Below are 11771 nucleotides of genomic sequence, written 5' to 3' on the forward strand. Positions count from 1 at the left end.
CCACTCACCTGCAGCTCTCCCTACTTACCTTCAGCCCCCCCCTTACCTGCCGCCCCGCCACTCACCTGCCGCCCCCTCACTTTGAAGCCACACCACTTACCTGCAGCCCCACGCACCTGCCGTCCCCCACTCACCTGCCCCCGCCCACTTACCTGCAGCCCCACACGCGCCGGTCGCCCCCTCGCCTGCCGGCCCCAACACAGGTGATCACAGCCGGGTCTGTGCACGCGTCCTGCACTGCCTGCACCCTGCCCCACCCCACCCCCCGCCTTCCTTATTCACAGCGAAGTCGTGGTTGTTGCCTTTGCGTTAACTACACAACTCCTACTTGAATACTTGGCCTGTTCCCGGCGCAGCGCTCGCAAGTGCACAGTACGGGGCGCCCCGTACGGGTTGCCTCCCGTCTTGCGCACGGCCGTGTCCCGTCACGCCCTGTGGGCTTTTCTTTCCCGTGGACACACTGGACTGGTGTTCTGTGGCTGCTTTTCTTAAACTTGATGATGTCGCCGAGAGGTGACGCCAGTCACATCTGCGCCCATTTCAGGACGTACCTCGGTATAAATAGACCCTAATTTTTCTGACCTTGGTTCTGTTGCAGGACATTTAGTTGCTTTCAATTTTTCACGGTAGAAAAACTGTAAAAAACAAAACAAAACATGTCTTTCACCCTAAACCATTGTACACATTGGGTTGGTTGGTTGGTTGGTTTGAAGGCCCAGAGACGTAGAATTACTAAGTCGAAGGCTGTGGCATTTTAAACAGCCTTATGGAAGTGTCATCAATTTACATTTCAAGGAGCAATTTCTGAGAGCTTGTTTTCCCACATCCTTGCCAGCTCCGGGGCCCTCAGCCAAGCGACCTGGTCTTAATAGAGTGTCGAGTCAGGCTGGGCAAAGGAGACCGGCCGCCAAGCAGAATTTCCTCCAGAAATCAGGGCGGTGAGTGCTGAGGTGGAAGGGGCTTGACGGAACGCTGGGGGCGGGACCTTGAACCCGGGGGCCGGATCTCCGTCTGGCGTGGTCAGTGGTGTTTACAGAAGCACAGGCCCATCACCTTGTACATTAGGAGTGGCGCACTTTACCTTACCTGCTGTGTGCCCTAATAAAAATATGGTAACGAGTCACTTTCTTTTAGATATTGTGAAGTTCTCAAACATAAAGAACTAGAAAAAATAATGTTACATATCATTCCTGATTTCCTCTTTATGTACTTCCAAATAGAAAGTCATTCTCTTACATGCCACAATACCATTATTTATTTACATCCTAGATAATTTATACCCATTATTTACACCCTAAAATCATATAATTCCCACTAAACATTTCCTCACTTGTTCCTAAAATGTTTTTATATTTGTATACTTTTTGTTTGTTTTTTTCAAAGCGGAACGCATTAAATGACATTTTGCATTTGGTTGGTAAATCTCTTAAATCTTTATTTGTTGGGGTTTTTTTTAATGTTTATTTATTTTTGAGAGAGACAGACCGCAAGCAGGGGAGGGTCATAGAGAGGGAAACAGAATCCGAAATAGTCTCCAGGCTCTGAGCGGTCAGCACAGAGCCTAAAGCAGAGCCTGAACTCACAAACCCTGAGATCATAACCTGAGCTGAAGTCAGATGCTTGACCAGCTGGGCCACCAGGAGCCCCGTATTTATTTGTTTTTTAGATTTTTTTTTGAGAGAGGGTGCAAGTGAGTGAGGGGCAGAGAGAGAGAATGAGAGAAAATCCCACAAGGGGCAGAGAGAGAGAGAGAGAGAGACAAAAGCAGGGCTCAAGCTTACCCAATGCGGGGCTTGAACTCATGAACTGTGAGATCATGACCTGAACCAAAGTCAGATGCTCAACCAACTGAGCCACCCAGGTGCACTTAAACCTTTTTTTAAAATGCATTTGTATTTTACTATTATTATTATTATTATTATTATTATTATTATTATTATTTAGTGAGAGAGAGACCACAAATGGGGGGAGAGGGGCAGAGGGAAAGAGAGAGAGAGAGAGACAGAAAGAGAGAGAGAGAGAGAGAGAGAGAGAGAGAGAGAATCTTAAGCAGGCTCCACACTCAACTCGGAGCTCAAGACAGGACTCCATCCCACGACGCTGGGATCATGACCTGAGCAGAAATCAAGTCTTGAATTTGGCTCTGGTCTTGATTTCGCTGTCTGTGAGATCAAGCCCCAGGTGGGGCTCCGTGCTGACAGCATGGAGCCTGCTTGGGATTCTCCCTCCCTCCCTCTCTGCCCCTCCTCTGCTTGCCCTTTCTCTCTCAAAATAAATAAAACAAACATTTAAAAAAAATATTTTTTTTAATCTAGGCCTGAATTCTTTTTTTAATGTTTGTTTATTTTTGAGAGAGAAAGAGATGCAGAGTGCGAATGGGGGAGAGGCAGGAACAGAATCTGAAGCAGGCTCTCGGCTCTGAGCTGTGAGCACAGAGCCTGAAGTGGGGCTTGAACCCCCAATCTGAGAGCTCAAACCTGAGCTGAAGTCAGAGGCTTGACCTGCTGAGCCACCCAGGTGCCCCGGCCAGAAGTTCTTAAGGCAGGAATCTATGGATATAATTCAAAGGGTCCATGAACTTGCATAAGTAAAAAAAAAAATCACATCTTTACTTCCATCACATTCAAAATGAAATTTAGCATTTGCTTTCATTGTGAGTGAAGGAAACAAACTCCAAGAACAGCCCCGTGGCTTTGCCACAATATAAATTAGACGATTTCATGTCACACTGCAGTGCGTGTATAGATCTCAAAGCCACCCCTTACATCCAGCGTCATTCAGCGTGACTTTAAAAGCACTGTGCTTACCAGACCTGCTGCTAGATCGTTAGATCAGAAATGAGCATGCACGTTACTATTTCATATTTTAAGATATTTTGGTAACTGTATTTCAATATAATTGTTCTCCTCTATCATCCTATGTGGTTTGATTTCATACATTTAACGTGATTCTGAAAGGAGCTCGCTGACCCCGCGGGCCTCCAGAGGCACAGACAGTGCAGCCACCCACGCGCTTGTTATCAGCGGCCTTGGTGTGTGGTCATGACTTTGCTTTCTGAAGAGCCTGAGGCTTCTCGAATGTCTGGGATCTGGATTTGCCAGATAGCTCACTCAGCTGTTCCTTAACTCACTTCTCCTTAAACTTTCTGTCAGCGGAAAGTCAGGTCTGAAGCCTCTTTCGATCTAAGTTGAGGGTTCCTGACAAGACTGTCTCACCGGAGACGCCCCGCACTTCTCAGGGCGTCCCGTCAGGACACCCGTGACTCGGGCTGTCCCGTCAGTGATGCGCCGTGTGGTCACTGGGCTCCGGGGGTGAAGGCGATCTTGCTTGTGCATAATCAAGTAGGATTTATGTGTGGAGATTGTAAAAACGTACAAAAGCAGAGAGTGTGGTACAGAGAGCCAGGGTGCAGCCCCCGCAGGGAATGACGCGGCCAATCTTGTTTCCTTGGTAACAAGCGTTCGTCCCTCCACCAAAACCCCGAGCACAAATCCCAGATACTGTAACTGCCTCCATCGGAGACAAGTTAGTATGCATCGCTAATGGATGAGGGCTCCTTTTAAACACAATACCACTATTACATTTAAAAATAAATAACTTCCGGGGCGCCTGAGTGGCTCAGTCGGTTAACATCTGACTCTTGATTTCAGCTCAGGCCACGCTCTCACGGTTCGTGAGTTCAAGCCCCACATCAGGCTCTGTGCTGACAGCGTGGAGCCTGCTTGGGATCCTCTCACCCTCTCTCTCTGCCCCTCCCCCTGCTCTCTCTCAAAAATAAATAATAAAATATTTAAATAAATAAATAACTTTGGGGCGCCTGGGTGGCTCAGTTGGTCAGGCATCTGACTCTTGATTTTGGCTCAGGTCATGATCCTGGGGTTCTGATCAAGCCCCACATCAGGCTCCATGCTGAGTGTGGAACCTGCTTAGGATTCTCTCTCTCTGCCCCCTCCCCCACCTGGGATCCTTCTCTCTCTAAAATAAAATTTATAAATAAATAAATAAATAACTTGTTAACGTTGTCACATATCCAGTCAGTGTTCAGGTTCTGTTCATAGGCTGTCATGAATATGCTTTTGTAATTGGTTGGTTCAAATCAGTTCACACATTTCTCTGGATTTCATTTGATTGAGTTATGTCTCTTTTTCTTGTCTTTTACTTGTGTGGCTTTTTAAAAAAAATGTTTATTGTTTTTGAGACAGAGAAAGACAGAGTAGGAGCAAGGGAGGGGCAGAGAGAGAGGGAGACCCAGTATCTGAAACAGACTCCAGGCTCTGAGCTGTCAGCACAGAGCGCGTTGGGGCTCGAACCCATGAGCCGTGAGATCATGACCTGAGCCGAAGCCAGAGGCTTAACCGACTGAGCCCCCCAGGTGCCCCTCTTGTCCTTTACTTGTTAAAGAAACTAAACCACAGAGAATTAGCAAGCTTTCTTAAGATGAACCATTTATAGAATAATTGAATATAATCTTCAAATATGAGTTCCGTGAGAGCCAAAGGGTGTTTGATCTGATGTATCTTTGAAAACATTATTTTAGTAAAATGAGTCCTAAATCATGAGTCAACACAACCAATCACCAGCCAGAAACAGAAGAAAATATCCCTTGAGATCGAGTTTTCAAGCTGTGACCCTAACTCGCTTGCCAGAGCTGAACGTAGGTCCGCACCTGTAAGAACACAAATCTGAACCAAACAGACGCCATGACACGCTTTAAGTTTCCCCTCTGAACTAGAAGGCCTAAGTTTCAGTTTCCGAAAACTATCAGGCACTTACACATTGCCTAGAGCAGGAGAGACCGCCTTGCAGTATCCAATCAGGAAAGGCCAGCTACCTCTCCCCACATTCCTTAAGGTGAGGCCTGCAGATGGGAACTTTAGATAGGACCCTGTTACCTAATGTTAAAGTGAACCCGTTAGTCGCCGAACAAGACTCTGGACTCGCTCTGTAATTGGTTCATTTCAAAACGACTCTAAATATTGTGATTGGGTCCCGCCAAAAGTAACGAACGCTCTGAACAATGTGTATGGTTCATGTTGCTGCCAATACTGTTGTACCATTATGATTGGGTCACTGTACCTGTGTCACAATTTCTTGTAACTCCCCCTTCCCAAACCCCATATAAACCCTACTCAGCCCTTGCTCGGGGCTCTCAGCACGGCTCCCCTGCGCTGGTGAAGTCTGTGAGCCCGAGTTTGGGCCCCGGCGAGCCTAAGCCCGTAATGATAAAGCCCTTTGCCTTCGCATGCGTGCCTCGGTCTCCCTGGTGGTCTCTGGCCGCTGAGGATGCTGCGTTTTGGGCATTACACACCCAATCAAACCACTGCTTTTCCCAATACTTTTGAAATGAAATGGGATGAAATGAATGAAATGGATGGCAATTAAATAGAGCATAAAAAATATTTTTTTAAATCAAAATCACCTCCTAACAGAACCTGGATTCTACTGGTGGCCTGGGGGTACAGGTGCCACAGAGGAGGCGGCTTTCACAGGCATTTCGGTCTCACACTTCGGAGGCCGGAGGTCTGAGACCCCGGGCGCCAGCCTCGGGGGGCTGGGAGCGGGGGCCTGCTTTGTGCGTCTGCAGCTCCGGTGGCTTCCTGTAACGCTGGGCGCCGGCTCACCGCGCGTTTCCACGTGGCCTTCTCCCCGGTGTCCAGTTGTGCGGTTCTGGGTGTGCGTCGTGTCCACGCTCCCCCTTTTATAAAGACACAAGTTATACGGTGGTAAGACCCATTCTACTCCAGTACGTCCTCATTTTGACGAATTACATCTACAAAAACATTATTTCCAAATAAGGCCACGTTCTGGGGTACGAGGGTTAGGGCCTCAACACATGCATGCTATGGGAACACAATTCACCCTATAACACCAATGTCCAGTTTAAAATGGGCGCCTGGGTGGCTCCGTCGGTTAAGTGTCCGACTTCAGCTCAGGTCATGACCTCATGGTTCATGGGCTCGAGCCCCACATCGGGCTCTGTGCTGACCCCTCAGAGTCTGGAGTCTGGTGCAGATTCTGTGTCTCCTTCTCTGCCCCTTTTCTGCTCATGCTCTGTCTCTCTCGCTCTCAAAAAGGAATCAAACATTGGGAGAAAAAATCTTTAAACAGATGCATGATGAAGGCTTCTAGGGGAGCGTGCGCTTAGCATGATGAACACCGGGCAGAATTATTCAATCACTGTATTGTATACCCGAAACCGACATAAGACTATATTAATTATACCAGAACTAAAAACTAAAAATCAATCAATCACTCAGTCACTAGATGCGTGATATCTTCACTGACTTCTTGTCAATTCATGTTTGCCTTTTCTTCAAACAAGGTTTTTGCCTTTTGAAAAATCCTACGTCCCCTCCCATCACCTAGAGGTTTTTTATGTACTGTAATGATAGAGGTATTTCGGGATCTTCATTTCTAATGCTGTAATTTTCTATGCCCTCCTTCCGAAGTCTGAAATCGTATCCCGAATTGATAAGAGCATCTGGAACTGCGGGGAATGTCTGGGAATTGCTGCGAACCACGAGAAGGATTTAAGATCAGGAAAACCTTTGCTGTCAACCTGAAGGCCAAGTTTTGCCCCTAAGAAATTGGGTTATTTTAGGAAAGCCTATGCAGAAAAAAAAAGTCTTTGCTGGCTTTTGAGATACGTTTTGAGACTCGGAAATGGAGGATGGAAAAATGTTCAATTTGAATCACTAAGTTAGAGGGGGGGAAGGTTACCCACCTAATCGGTGTGTGACAGCCGGGAGCCCTGATCCCTGAAGGAGATAGGCATTCGCCCTTCCCACAGGCAAAAAGCAAGTGCATTCACTACAAGGGATTTAAAGACAGGAAATTAATATGCATAATAAAGCCCGTGAGTCACTGCTGATCTCCAAACTAATCAAGACCACGCCGCATTCAATTAAATATGAATTATTAATTAAAACCCACACATTCTAAACATCTTGGCAGAACCCCACAACGTCACTACTGTGGGAGTCTTCCGGCCCCTCACAGTCGAGTCCCTGGCCTTCCCAGGGGGCGGCCGGGACCTGCACTTCTCTGCACCTTGTAACCGTCACCTGCGCACTGCCGCGATGAAATGGTTCTCCGGCTGCGGGTTCCCCGTCCTACGATCCTTCCCTCTGAACGGTTTCCCATGGAGCGCACTCTTTAAAAACGGGAAGCTTGGGGTCGCCCGGGGTGAAAGCAGCCTGGGGGGGAGGATCGCGGTTGAGAAGACGCCTGGGCCCCCAGCGAAAGCAAAACCACAGCCGCCCAACGTGGGGCTCGAACCCACGACCCTGGGATTAAGAGTCCCATGCTCTACCGACTGAGCTAGCCGGGCAGGCGGAAGCAGAGTCTTTACCAGAGCCTTTCAAAGGAATAACGTTATTTTACTCTGTTCCAAGACCTGGTTCCTATTCTTTTCTTCTTCTTTTCCACACTTTTTGGGGTAAGTTTTTCACTACTCTTACTCAACATTGCAGTTCGTTTCCGATTCTGCGCGCGCAAACTTTATTGTCTAATAAAACGTGGAAACGGCCCTCTAGCGGTTGGCGGGGAGGGGGCCGCGCCGGCGGCCCCAGACTCGCGCCTGGAGACCCGGGCGGGCTTGGGGCGGGGCCCGCGGAGGTGGCGGAGGCCCCGGGCCGGCGCCCGCCCCCGATGCGGGGACCTGGGACGTGGCGGACAGGTGCGTGGACCGGCCCAAAGCAGGCTCCCCGGGGAATGGCCCGGAAACTCTGCGGGAAGCTGGGAAACCAAGGCCTGGCAGCAGAGGTAGCTGGCCTCTCGTGACCCCGTGTGCGTTTGAGGTTTCTGGAATTATTCTGAGGTTTTATGGGATTTTTCAATGAGGCCGTGCTGTATTGTTCATACAGTAAAAGGTTATGGAAAAGCTAACGCAGTCTCAGAAAGTAACTGAAAATACCATACAGCGTTCGCTCCCAAACGGATCCAATAAGAAAGAATGAAATCTGGCCATTTGTAGCAAAACGGTCGGACCTGGAGGGTGTCCTGCTGAGTGAAGTAAGTCAGGCGGAGAAGAATAGATACCGTATGTTTGCACTCATAGGTCTAACAGGAGAAACCTAAGGAAGGACCATGGGGAGGGGAAGGGGGAAAGAGACTTGGGGAGAGAGAGGGACACAAATCATGAGAGACTATTGAATACTGAAAACAAACCGAGGGTTGAAGGGGAAGGGGGAGGGGGAAGGGGGTGATGGTCATGGTGGGGGCACTTGTGGGGAGAGGCACTGGGTATTATATGGAAACCAATTTGACAGTAAACTATTATTAAAAAAATAAAAGAAAGAAAAGAAAAGAAAAATGTTGAATCAGTGAATGAGTGAATGGGGAGAAGCATGTGAAATCTGAGGATGTAGAATTTTCATTTAATTTGACTTCATGATTTGGCTCCAGAGTGGCCTTGCTTTGATTTGAAGGATCCCTGGAGTTTCAGTCAATATTCAGGAAAAGCATATTTTGAAGAAATGGCAATTTTTAATACTTCCTGAACATTAAGATAGATCTTATTGCTGGTCATACATGGTGGCAATACTTAACCAAACTGTAGAGCTCCTACTTGTGAAAGGTCTGAATAAATTTTTTGTACTATAAGGGTTTTCAATAGAAATTGCATTAATTAGAAAAGATAAATTGAAAAGCTCTAAAAACAAGGAATCCAGAAAATAAGAGAAATTGCATTTATGATAAACTTGTTCAGCTTAGAGGCACCTGGGGGCTTAGTCGGTTCAGCGTCCAGCTTCGGCTCAGGTCATGATCTCACAGTTTGTGGGTTCGAGCCCAGTGCTGACAGCTCAGAGCCTGGAGCCTGCTTCAGATTCTGTGTCTCCCTCTCTCTGACCCTCCATGTGCTCGCGCTGTCTCTGTTTCTCAAAAATAAATTTAAAAAATTAAAATAAAAGGCGAAGACGCCTTTCCTATGGACCGAAACTCCTCCATGTGGGAAAGGAGGCTCTCTGAAGCCCCTCTCCCACTAAAACTGAAAAATGAAGGACTCACTTTGCTTCTCTAGCAGGACCTGTAGTTCCTGTCACTAACTAGTCCCAGTGGATGAGGGAGGGCTCTGCTTTGCAGGGGAAAAAACCCACAAACATGGAGGACCAGAAAAAGCATAATTTCAAACCCTTACAAACAAGGATTATCATTGTAGCTAAACCACTATATTGGTAGTTGGTGGGGACCTGGATGTTCACACAGGGTCCAAGTGACACGACACCTGTCACTTCCCAGGTGCAGGACGGCTAGCCCAGCTGCCTGACGGAGGGGGCCGCCCTGAGAAATCGATCTGGGTTTTGCTGTGATTTTACTATTTCTCAGCAAGCTACTGTGTCTTCAGTAGTGATGTAAGATGAAGTATGCAGAATCAGTGCTAATTATTTATTCTATCCAAAAAAGTGCTTCATATGTTAATTCCAGTTTACAGGAAATGAAGACGTACGAGGACCCAGATGAATGGTGCCACACGGAAGCAGTGACACAGAACCAGAAGGCGGGAAGCCCTGCAGGAGGAGGGCCCAGGGTCTCCGGCTGTGTTCTACTCCCGATCGGCCTTTTTCCAGATGGAGAGGCGGAAGGGCCGTACGAGTCAGATTCAGTCGGTGATCGTGGATTGCACACTGTTCTGGATAAACCCGCTATAAAAAAGATTTGAGGGTCCCGTGAGAAAATTCGACTGTCATTTGAATATTAGATGAAATGGAACTTTACTGCAATAGAAAAGTGGGAAAAGCTGGCTGCAGATAAAATGTAATTTCTCCTTTTAGTAACAAGAAGGCCATTTATTAAGGTATTAATGGTGACACTTGGGGAATAGGAATTCTAAGTTTTACTTTTTGAATTTTTGCTTAACTTTGTTCTCTAACTTCCTACAATGCATATATATACTTGTGTGATCATATAAATGTTATTTAAAAAAATAGAAGAGGGGGCACCTGGGTGGCTTATTTGGTTAAGCGTCCGACTTCGGCTCAGGTCATGATCTCATGGTTAATGGGTTCGAGGCTATATCAGGCTCTGTCCTGATAGCTCAGAGCTTGGAACCTGCTTCGGATTCTGTTTCTCCCTCTCTCTGCCTCTCCTCTGTTCTTGCTCTGTCTCTCTCTGTCTCTTAAAAATAAAATAAAATAAAAATAGATGAGAAAAAAAAAAGAAAGCAAAAGAAAAGTAGGACTTTAAAATGGGACCATTGCAGGGGCGTCTGAGGGGCTCAGGTCATGACCTGGCTGGCTGTGGTCTCAGGTCCCACATCGGGCTCTGGACTAACAGCTCAGAGCCTGGAGCCTGCTTCAGATTCTGTGTCTCCCTTTCTCCACCCCCCACCTGGAACCCGCCCCCCTTACACATGCGCACTCTCTCTCTCAGAAGTAAGTAACTAAACATTAAGAAAAAACCTATTCAAAAAACCCATGCAGTTCAGTGGGTACAACCGCCCCCACCCTCCGTCTGCAGGACGATCTCAGCTTCCCAGACGGACCCTCTGGCCTCCCGAGGCACCGGCTCCCCAACACCTCCCCCAGCCCTGGGCCCCACCACTCTACTGTCCATAAAGACGATCTCTCCAGGTCCCTCACATCAGTGAAATCATACAGTGTCTGTCTTTTTCTGGCTGGATTGTCCCACTGAGCACACTGTCCTCAAGCTTCGTTCATGTTGTAGCAGGCGGAGAACGGCCTGCCTTTTTAAGGCTGAAGAACACTCCGCTGCTTGCTTAGGTGACCTTTGGTTTATCTCTTCATCTGTCCAGGGACAGCTAGGTTACCCCGCCCTCTGGCTGTTGAGAACGACGCCCTGGGACACCTGGAGCATGAGGATCTGTTCAGTCCCTGCTTTCAATTCCTTCGGTGACGTATCCAGAGCCCAGGGATTTCTGGGTCATACGGGAATTCTAAGTTTAATTTTTTTTAATTTTAAAATGTTTTTATTTATTTTTGATACATAGACAGAGCATGAGAGGGGGAGGGGCAGAGAGAGAAGGAGACATAGAACCGGAAGCAGCTCCAGGCTCTGAGCTGTTAGCACAGAGCCTGACGCAGGGCTCGAACCCACGAATGTGAGATCTGACCTGAGCCAAAGTTGGAGGCTTAACCGACTGAGCCACCCAGGCACCCCCTAAGTTTAATTTTTTGAGAAAATTATTTCACAATTTTAACCTTCATGCAAATCATTTCCCAACATAGGCCTCCATTTCCTGAACTGCAAAATAGGGTGGGGGGAGGTAAGAGAGGGACAGCTGGAGGGGGTCCCCGAGGCGCTCGGGCCTGGTGACCACGCCCCAGGACGGAAGCGCGGCGCCTCCCCCCTTTCTCAGCTCTGTCCTGGGAGGGCTCGGCTCCCCTTCCCCGGGAAGGCCTCACCGCTGCCCGGATGGGGAGCGGGTTCTCTGCACAACCTGACTCGACCTCGCTCCCTTCGGACTCGACGCTGTCTCTCTGCCAAGTGCGCAGAAAGCAGGCGCGCGGGCGTTGGCTGAGACACCCCGGGTTCCAGTGGGCCACCCGTTCAGGCTAGCGGTTCGCAGGGTGCCTCGGGGCGCCCGGCAGAGTCGCCTGAAGGGACGCGGGTGCCGCCCGCTGCCGCCCCGCAGAGCGCTTGCCCTGCTCCCGGGGCGCGGAGTTCGGCGGAACCGGTCCGTTTTCCACCCTTAGCGGGCGAAGAGCATCATGCCACACGGCCTCCACCGGAGCCGGCACTCCTGTCAAGGAGGCAGGATGAGAGAGCACTGGAGCCCTGAGGAGGGCATCCCTGGGCATCGTGCGGGTGGG

The 11771-nt window shown here is 48.6% G+C and overlaps 1 long non-coding RNA gene and 1 other non-coding gene across 2 annotated transcripts; one reads left to right on the plus strand and one right to left on the minus strand.

Moving 5' to 3' along the window:
• Positions 1 to 7257: 7257 nt before the first annotated feature.
• On the minus strand, positions 7258 to 7330 carry TRNAK-CUU. Its single transcript has one exon. It is a non-coding gene; the product is annotated as a tRNA-Lys (tRNA).
• A 201-nt stretch (positions 7331 to 7531) lies between these two features.
• Positions 7532 to 10862, plus strand: LOC115301848. The gene is made up of 3 exons (XR_003913321.1): positions 7532 to 7678; positions 9427 to 9796; positions 10754 to 10862. It is a non-coding gene; the product is annotated as an uncharacterized LOC115301848 (long non-coding RNA).
• Positions 10863 to 11771: the final 909 nt, after the last annotated feature.

This window comes from Suricata suricatta, chromosome 9, assembly GCF_006229205.1.
Source record: "Suricata suricatta isolate VVHF042 chromosome 9, meerkat_22Aug2017_6uvM2_HiC, whole genome shotgun sequence".
Taxonomy (NCBI): domain Eukaryota; kingdom Metazoa; phylum Chordata; class Mammalia; order Carnivora; family Herpestidae; genus Suricata; species Suricata suricatta.